The 10,000-nt window shown below is 52.9% G+C and overlaps 1 long non-coding RNA gene across 1 annotated transcript in view; it reads left to right on the forward strand.

Moving 5' to 3' along the window:
- The first annotated feature begins 4,446 nt into the window (after positions 1-4,446).
- Positions 4,447-10,000, forward strand: part of LOC123359746 — an 8,193-nt gene continuing 2,639 nt past the window's right edge. Inside the window, exon 1 of the long non-coding RNA XR_006575914.1 lies at positions 4,447-4,504. This is a non-coding gene — a long non-coding RNA (uncharacterized LOC123359746). The remainder of the gene's footprint in view (positions 4,505-10,000) is intronic.

Genomic DNA, 10,000 nt, shown 5'->3' on the forward strand with positions numbered 1-10,000 from the left:
TTTAAATAAGGCTCCGTTGAAACCAGCTCAAAAATTATTGATTTTACAGACCTATATTTTACCGAGGTTATTTTATAATTTGCTTTGAATAGAACCCCCATTTTATATTTTAAATGATTTGGATATTTTAGTTAGGAGAATAGTTAAAGATATTTTACATCTACCACAATGCACCACCGATGGGCTATTTTATTCTAGGGTAAGAGATGGTGGTTTAGCTCTCACCAAATTTAGTGTGCAAGTCCCAAATATGTTAGTACGAAAATGGAGATGACATATTGTTTCTAGGGACACATGGATTGATCTCTTATCTATATGCAGGTGAAAATTTGGTTGATAAAATTATAGTCTTTAGTGCAGCAACTCCTCATCCCAGAAAATGGAGAGAGGAGGAGTTTTTAAGATGGGCTGGGATAAGATGTCAAGGAGTTGGCATAAAATATTTTAGGAATGATATAATTAGCAATTTGATTTTTAAGAACTCGGATAAAATCAAGTCCTCTGCATATATTGCTGCACTTCAATTGAGGGCAAATATATATCCAACAAGGGAGACGTTAGCGAGAGGAAGAGGAGGAGTAAACGCTCTCTGTAGATGGTGTGGTAAAGTTAGAGAGACGATTCCCCATATTTCGGGTCAATGCTATAAAACAAAGGAGATAAGAATTAAAAGACATAATAGGGTGGTTTCAGCATTAGTAGATAGGGTAGTAAAGGTAGGGTGGAAAGCTATTGTAGAACCCCATTTGAGAAATGAGAAGGGAGAATTGAGAAAGCCGGATATCGTATTTACAAAAGGAGATACGGCAGTGGTGGTCGATGTCACTGTGTGTTGGGAAGATAATGCCGGAAGTTTGAAGCAAGCCCATAGGGAGAAGGTGACTTATTATCTTGATTTAGAGACTAAGATCAAAGAATTGACGGGAGTTAATAATATCCACTTCTTTGGGTTTGTGGTGGGAGCGCGTGGTAAATGGAGTGAGGGGAATAATGAGTTGTTACGTTTTGGAATAGATAGGGGAAAGAATTTTAAAGAAAGTATATGTAGACTTGTCCTTTATTCTACAATTGATATGTTGGCGGTTTTCAGTGACAGGTAAAGATCCCAGAGTTGCCATTCCGTGTATCTTGCTGAAATTAAATTAACTTAAATTAAATTTTAGTTATTTTAGTTTCCATGTCTTGAAATTAAATTTTAATTTTTAGTGCTATTTAATATCTGTCCTTATAAATAATTAAAACCATATTTTAATTAAATGTTTGGAAAATGGGTGATTGTTACTTTAAATCATGAATTGAATTTTATTAAACACTGGATATGGCTGCGGACTGGCCGCAAAGTAACCAGGAAAGGGCAGGTAGTCACGCCTGTACATAAATAGCCAAATGCCTCGTCATCTAATTAGTGACGCGCATGAATGGATGAACGAGAAGGACTTGCGGCCGGCTAGCAGGTCAACCCGGTTCTCCCTACAGGCGTCGGAGCTCCGGGTTTACCTGGTGGCCGAGTACCGCTGCGGCCGGCCAGCAGGTCAACCCGGTTCTCCCTAGGGCCGTCGAGCTCCGGGTTGACCTGCTGGCCGGGGACCACTGCGGCCGGTTCTCCCTTCGGTGGCCGGGGCTCCGGGTTGACCTGGCGGCCGGTTGGCTTTCTGGGCACCAGGTCACCCCCATTGGTTTCGACGGGTTGACCTGGTGGCCGGTTTGCCTTCTGGGCCGGCGGTCCCCCCCACACCGAGGGCAGCGCAGCACCGCTCCTCGGGACCTCCGAGGGGGACTTAATAGTCGACCCCCTGCAGGTCCGGGGCCGGCTTAATAGTCGACCCCCAGCAGGTCCGGGGGTTGGGGAGGGAGGCTTAACAGTCGTTCCGCAGATGGTCCGGAGGAAGGCTTAACAGTCGTCCCCCGGGCTCGCCGGGGAAAATTTTTCAAAGTCCCTTCCCCGCCACCAGGTCAACCCGGTTCTCCCTTCGGCCGTCAGAGCTCCGGACGGGGACGTGGAGCCCTGGGCGGCTTGCCTGGCGGCGGGGACCCGGTCTCGGAAGTCCCGATCCTTTTTAAAAAAAAAAATTTTTTTCCTCCGGGGACCAGGCTGACCTTCCTGCACTCCTCGTAGCCTCCGGGCACATTTTTGGGGAAAAGAAAAAAAAAAAAAGAAACATAAAACCCTTCCCCGTGCCCGATCCAAACGACCCTGGGGAAAGTCATTCTCCGCGGCCGAGCAGGGTGAGCCCTGGGCGGCTTGCCTGGCGGTGGGGACCCGGTCTCGGAGGTCCCGATCCTTTTTTCCAAAAATAAATAAATAAATATCCGCTACGGGGACCGGGGTGACCTTGCAGAACTCCCCAGAGCCTCTGGGCAAATTTTGGAAAAAAACCTTCCACGCGCCCAATCCAAACTACCGGGTTTGAAGTCATTCTCCGCGGCCGAGGAGGGTGAGCCCTGGGCGGCTTGCTTGGCGGAGGGGACCCGGTCTCTGGAAATCCCGATCCCTTTTTTCATAATTTTTTTCCTCCGGGGACCGGGGTGACCTTCCAGCACTCCCCGGAGCCTCTAGGCAAAATTGGGGGGGGGGGGGGGAATTAAAAAAAAAAAAAAAAACTTCCACGAGCCCGATCCAAACGACTTGGGGGGGGGAGGGAGTCACTCTCCGTGGCCGAGGACGGTGAGCCGCTCGGCCGCCTGGTTAAGCCGGAGGAAGCGGGCCGATCGATATTTGTCCGAGCGGGAAGAAAAACGCAGTCCCCGCTCGTCCACCAGGTCAACCCCCGGGGACGCGGGCTGAAAAAATTTCCAAGTCCCCCCTCGGAGAGCAGGTCAACCCCATCGTCTAGCATGTGGTTGACCTGGCGGTCGGTCGTACCGCGGAAGTCCGGAAGGGGTCGCCCGAAACCGCCTCGTGCGAACGAGAGAACGGGGAGGTCGGCGCGAAAGTCGAGTTCCTCCCGCTGTACCCGGGTCGGCCTTTTTCGACGTGTCCTTTGAAAAAGGTGCACGGAGATTTTTGAGGACTGGGTTTTCAGAACCTCTGAGAACCGGAACTCAGCCTAGGGGACCAATCCGAGTTTGGTACCCGACCTCGCCCGGGGGGGGGGGGGGAGAAAGCGGCCACGGGACGGCCTCCTTTCCCCGGCTCGCTGCCAAAGTGTCGTGGGGGGCCCCCCCTGAAAGCCACCCGGCACGTCCGCCGCGTAGGCCAGGCGGCCGGACCCGAGCTCCAGGCGTCGGCGCCCCACCGGCCACCGTCCTCCCGACCGATGTGGCCCTGACGTTCGCGACAGGAAGGGCCCTTCGCGGGCCGGCACCCCGACGGTGGGGCCGTCCGGTGTTCAGGCGGATCGGGACCCTTCGCCTTTTTGCACGCACCGATCCCAGGGACCGACATCGACTTCCGTCCTCCCAGGTGGCGGGAGGGCGGGGACCGGGCGCGGACCCGGCTCCCCCCCGTCCCTCCTTTTCCGTGCCCATATGGGGGGCCGAGATCTCCGCTGTGCGAGGTCAAGGGGCTCCGGCAGACCGCCCAGGGGTCCGAAAGAAAACCCAGACGTCCGCGAGGCTCAGCGGGGCCAAACACGGTCGCGAGAGCGAGCAGGGGCGCGCTCCGGTTCCCTTGGGGACCCTCGTACCGCCCTCTCGCTGGAGCCCCAGTACCCCTCGCTGCCCTCCCCGTCTGGGTCGCCGACTTCTTCTCTAGCGCGTCGCCTCGGAAGGTGGCGGCGGCTGCCTCCGAGCCGTGCCGTCACGTCAATCGACTGAAGGGCCGCCGGGAAAGAAAAGCGGGGCGAAGGGTCGGGCTCGCGGGGGCCCGGCTCCCGCCCGGCTCCCGTCCAACTTCTTCGATGCCGCCCAGAGCACCGGGAAGCAGAAAAGCAGCCCTGCTGCCGGACGCTCCCCGGTGTCACCCGGAGCACCGTGGAATGCGGGGAGGGAGAGAGATTGGAGGGAGGTGCCGGGAGAAGGGGGGTCGTCTCGACAGCCCCTCCACCCCCCGACTCGTCCTGTCTCTAGCTCCCCTCCCCGCGGGTGGGCTTTTGTCCCGCGTTGTGTCACCCGGGCCGCCTGGGTAAGCGGGGGGACGGGGGGCTCTCTTCGGAGGCTCACCCCGTCCCTTCCGCCGTCCTTCCTCGGCGGCTCCCGGAGCGCTCTGCCTGTGGCGATTTCCCCCGTCCCCGTCCCCCCGTCCAGGGAGACGGGGGAGGCTCGTCGGGGTCCCGAGGGCCCTCCGCCCTTCTGTCCCCGCCCGACATCCGTCGGGCGGCCCGGGTCCGATTTTGGGGGATCGCCATCCCCGTCGGTCCCACCGCGCGCTCTGCGCGCTAGCTGCGTTGCGGGCCCCGCTCCTTCCCCTCCCGGGGGGAAGGCCGGTGGGGGCCCGCCGGGCGCGGGGGGTCCCCGTCCCTCACCCCACGGTGGTGGGGCCTCCGCGCCTTCCGTTCCCTGGAGCGCGGCTACCTGGTTGATCCTGCCAGTAGCATATGCTTGTTTCAAAGATTAAGCCATGCATGTCTAAGGGTACGTCTACACTACGGGACTATTCCGAATTTGCATAAACCGGTTTTGTAAAACAGATTTTATAAAATCGAGTGCGCGCGGCCACACTAAGCACATTAATTCGGTGGTGTGCGTCCGCGGTCCGAGGCTAGCGTCGATTTCTGGAGCGTTGCACTGTGGGTAGCTATCCCGTAGCTATCCCATAGTTCCCGCAGCTTCCCCCGCCCCTTGGCATTTCCGGGTTTAGATCCCAGTGCCTGATGGGGCAAAAATCATTGTCGCGGGTGGTTCTGGGCACAGCCTCACCCCTCCCTCCCTGAAAGCAGCAGACAAGCGTTTCGCGCCTTTTTTGCTTGGTGAACTGTGCAGACGCCATAGCACAGCAAGCATGGACCCTGCTCAGCTCAATACCGCAATCGTGGATGTTTTAAACGCCTCGCACACTCTCGTGCAGTATATGGTGAACCAGGAGCTTCGAACCAAGTCGAGGAGGAGGCGGATACGGCAGCGCGGCGATGACAGTGATGAGGACGTAGACACAGAATTCTCTCAAACCGCGGGCCCCGGCGCTTTGGAGATCCTGATGGTAATGGGGCAGATTCTATCCATTGAACGCCGATTTTGGGCCCGGGAAACAAGCACTGACTGGTGGGACCGCATTGTGTTGCAGGTGTGGGACGATTCCCAGTGGCTGCGAAACTTTCGCATGCGTAAGGGCACTTTCATGGAACTTTGTGACTTGCTTGCCCCTGCCCTGAAACGCCATAATACCAAGATGAGAGCAGCCCTCACAGTAGAGAAGCGAGTGGCGATAGCCCTGTGGAAGCTTGCAACGCCAGACAGCTACCGGTCAGTCGGGAATCAATTTGGAGTTGGAAAATCTACTGTGGGGGCTGCTGTGATGCAAGTAGCCAAAGCAATCACAAAGCTGCTGCTACGAAAGGTTGTGACTCTGGGAAACGTGCAGGCCATAGTGGATGGCTTTGCTGCACTGGGATTCCCTAACTGTGGGGGGGCGATAGATGGAACCCATATCCCTATCTTGGCACCGCAGCACCAGGGCACCCAGTACGTAAACCGGAAGGGGTACTTTTCAATGGTGCTGCAAGCACTGGTGGATCACAAGGGACGTTTCACAAACATCCACGTGGGATGGCCAGGGAGGGTTCATGACGCTCGCGTATTCAGAAGCACTACTCTGTTTAAACAGCTGCAGCAAGGGAATTACTTCCCAGACCAGAAAATAACAGTTGGGGATGTTGAAATGCCTGTCAAAGCAACAAAGAATCCTGTGGCACCTTATAGACTAACAGACGTTTTGCAGCATGAGCTTTCATGGGTGAATACCCCTTCTTCGGATGCAAGTGGTGGAAATTTCCAGGGGCAGGTTTATATATGCAAGCAAGAAGCAAGCTAGAGATAACGAGGTTAGATCAATCAGGGAGGATGGGGCCCTGTTCTAGCAGTTGAGGTGTGAAAACCAAGGGAGGAGAAACTGGTTCTGTAATTGGCAAGCCAGTCACAGTCTTTGTTTAATCCTGAGCTGATGGTGTCAAATTTGCAGATGAACTGGAGCTCAGCAGTTTCTCTTTGAAGTCTGGTCCTGAAGTTTTTTTGCTGCAGGATGGCCACCTTAAGATCTGCTATTGTGTGGCCAGGGAGGTTGAAGTGTTCTCCTACAGGTTTTTGTATATTGCCATTCCTAATATCTGATTTGTGTCCATTTATCCTTTTCCTTAGAGACTGTCCAGTTTGGCCGATGTACATAGCAGAGGGGCACTGCTGGCATATGATGGCATATATTACATTGGTGGATGTGCAGGTGAATGAACCAGTGATGGTGTGGCTGATCTGGTTAGGTCCTGTGATGGTGTTGCTGGTGTAGATATGTGGGCAGAGTTGGCATCGAGGTTTGTTGCATGGGTTGGTTCCTGAGCTAGAGTTACTATGGTGCGGTGTGCAGTTACTGGTGAGAATATGCTTCAGGTTGGCAGGTTGTCTGTGGGCGAGGACTGGCCTGCCACCCAAGGCCTGTGAAAGTGTGGGATCATTCTCCAGGATGGGTTGTAGATCCCTGATGATGCGCTGGAGGGGTTTGAGCTGGGGACTGTATGTGATGGCCAGTGGAGTCCTGTTGATTTCTTTCTTGGGTTTGTCTTGCAGTAGGAGGCTTCTGGGTACACGTCTGGCTCTGTTGATCTGTCTCCTTATTTCCTCGTGCGGGTACTGTAGTTTTGAGAATGCTTGGTGGAGATTTTGTAGGTGTTGGTCTCTGTCTGTGGGGTTAGAGCAGATGCGGTTGTACCTCAGTGCTTGGCTGTAGACAATGGATCTTGTGGTGTGCCCGGGATGGAAGCTGGAGGCATGAAGGTAGGCATAGCGGTCGGTAGGTTTTCGGTATAGGGTGGTGTTAATGTGACCATCAATTATTTGCACTGTAGTGTCTAGGAAGTGGACCTCCCGTGTAGATTGGTCCAGGCTGAGGTTGATGGTGGGGTGGAAGCTGTTGAAATCGTGGTGGAATTTTTCCAGAGTCTCCTTCCCATGGGTCCAGATGATGAAGATGTCATCAATGTAGCGTAGGTAGAGAAGGGGCGTGAGTGGACGGGAGCTGAGGAAGCGTTGTTCCAGGTCAGCCATAAAAATATTGGCATATTGTGGGGCCATGCGGGAGAACCCATCCTGGAGAATGATCCCACACTTTCACAGGCCTTGGGTGGCAGGCCAGTCCTCGCCCACAGACAACCTGCCAACCTGAAGCATATTCTCACCAGTAACTGCACACCGCACCATAGTAACTCTAGCTCAGGAACCAACCCATGCAACAAACCTCGATGCCAACTCTGCCCACATATCTACACCAGCAACACCATCACAGGACCTAACCAGATCAGCCACACCATCACTGGTTCATTCACCTGCACGTCCACCAATGTAATATATGCCATCATATGCCAGCAGTGCCCCTCTGCTATGTACATCGGCCAAACTGGACAGTCTCTAAGGAAAAGGATAAATGGACACAAATCAGATATTAGGAATGGCAATATACAAAAACCTGTAGGAGAACACTTCAACCTCCCTGGCCACACAATAGCAGATCTTAAGGTGGCCATCCTGCAGCAAAAAAACTTCAGGACCAGACTTCAAAGAGAAACTGCTGAGCTCCAGTTCATCTGCAAATTTGACACCATCAGCTCAGGATTAAACAAAGACTGTGAATGGCTTGCCAATTACAGAACCAGTTTCTCCTCCCTTGGTTTTCACACCTCAACTGCTAGAACAGGGCCCCATCCTCCCTGATTGATCTAACCTCGTTATCTCTAGCTTGCTTCTTGCTTGCATATATAAACCTGCCCCTGGAAATTTCCACCACTTGCATCTGAAGAAGTGGGTATTCACCCACGAAAGCTCATGCTGCAAAACGTCTGTTAGTCTATAAGGTGCCACAGGATTCTTTGTTGCTTTTACAGATCCAGACTAACACGGCTACCCCTCTGATACTTGAGAAATGCCTGTCGTTATCCTGGGGGACCCAGCCTACCCCTTGATGCCATGGCTCATGAAGCCATACACAGGCAGCCTGGACAGTGGTCAGGATCTGTTCAATTACAGGCTGAGCAAGTGCAGAATGGTGGTGGAATGTGCATTTGGCCGTTTAAAGGCGCGCTGGCGCACATTACTGACTCGCTCAGACCTCAGCCAAACCAATGTCCCCTATGTTATTGCTGCTTGCTGTATTCTCCACAATCTCTGTGAGAGTAAGGGGGAGACCTTTATGGCGGGGTGGGAGGCTGAGGCAAATCACCTGGCCGCTGATTACGCGCAGCCAGACACCAGGGAGATTAGAAGAGCACACCAGGAAGCGGTGCTCATCAGAGAAGCTTTGAAAAGGAGCTTCATCAATGGCCAGGGTACAGTGTGACTGCTGTGTTTGTTGATGAACACCCAACCCCCTTGATTGACTCATTCCCTGTAAGCAACTCACCCTCTCCCTTCGAGTACAGCTTACTTATTCAAATAAAGTCACTCTCGTTTAAAAATCATGAATTCTTTATTAATTCATTATAAAAAGAGGGAGAGAAGTAAGGGTGTGGTTTGGGAGGAGGATAGGAAGGATGGAGAAGGCCATTAAAAAAATTTCACATTAATGACAGCCTTCTTGTTGGGCTGTCCATGGGGGTGGAGTGGGCGGGTGCACGGAGCCTCCCCCCACGCGTTCTTACACGTCTGGGTGAGGAGGATATGGAACATGGTGAGGGTTGAGGGTGGTTACACAGGGGCTGCAGCGGCACTCTGTGATCCTGCTGCCGTTCCTGAAGCTCCACCAGACGCCGGAGCACGTCAGTTTGATCACGCAGCAGCCCCAGAGTTGCATCCCGCCACCGCTGATCTTCCTGCCGCCACTTCTCATCTCGGTTGTCCCTCCTGTCCTCACTTTCATCCCTCCTGTCCTCACGTTCACTGGCCTCTTTCCTGTAATTTGATACCACGTCCTTCCACTCATTCAGATGAGCTCTTTCATTGCGTGTAACTTCCATAATATCCGAGAACATCTCATCTCGCGTCTTCTTTTTCTTCCGCCTTATCTGTGCTAGCCTTTGGGATGGAGGAGGGATGGTTGAAAAATTTGCAGCTGCATGAGGAAGATAAATATTTAGAAAGATACATTTTACAGAACAATGGTTATACTCTCTCACAGTGAACAGCACTATTCACCTAGCACATGTGATTTCCCTACAAGGTCACATTTTTCATCTTAATAGTGAGTGCTTGCAGCTCTGGAGTTACAGATCTCACAGACACAGGTCCAGGCATCAGAATTCAGCTTGCATGCGGCCATGGTAAGCCACTGTCTTTCGGCTTCTGTAGTGATTTACCCCTCCCCCCCAACGCATGGCTAATACCACGCTAGCTCCCTGCTAATCAACAACCTTCCCACCCCCCCACCCACTGCGTGGCTGGTAGCTTGGGGAAGATCGCCGGTGACCAAACACAAAAAAGATCCTCGGCATTTCACTCCTCCCCTCCCCCCGCTTCGCTACGTGCAGGAAAGGTTTTTTTTTAAGCTGCTGCAGTCCACGAACCCATTAGAAAAATGGCCACCCCCCTTACTTAAATTCCTGATTTTTAACCAGTTTATCCTGAATGATATCACTTTGCTGAGGATAACACAACAAGATAAAGAACGGATGCTTCTTGAATGCCAGCAGTCACCGGGACCATACGCTGCTATGCTTTGCCACTCAATGATACCTGATTACTTGCTACATGCATGGCGTGGTAAAGTGTCCTACCATGGTGGGCGGAACAAGGCTGCCTTGCCCAGAAACCTTCTGCAAAGGCTTCTGGAGTACCTACAGGAGCGCTTCATCGAGATGTCCCTGGAGGATTTCCTCTGAAACCCAGGACATGTTAACAAACTTTTCTAAGTAACTATACTGTCTGCGAATGCATCCCAAGTCCTCAGGGCAAATCAATCATTAAAAAACGCTTGCTTAAAAACCAA

Source organism: Mauremys mutica, unplaced genomic scaffold (assembly GCF_020497125.1).
Source record: "Mauremys mutica isolate MM-2020 ecotype Southern unplaced genomic scaffold, ASM2049712v1 Super-Scaffold_100186, whole genome shotgun sequence".
Lineage (NCBI taxonomy): Eukaryota > Metazoa > Chordata > Testudines > Geoemydidae > Mauremys > Mauremys mutica.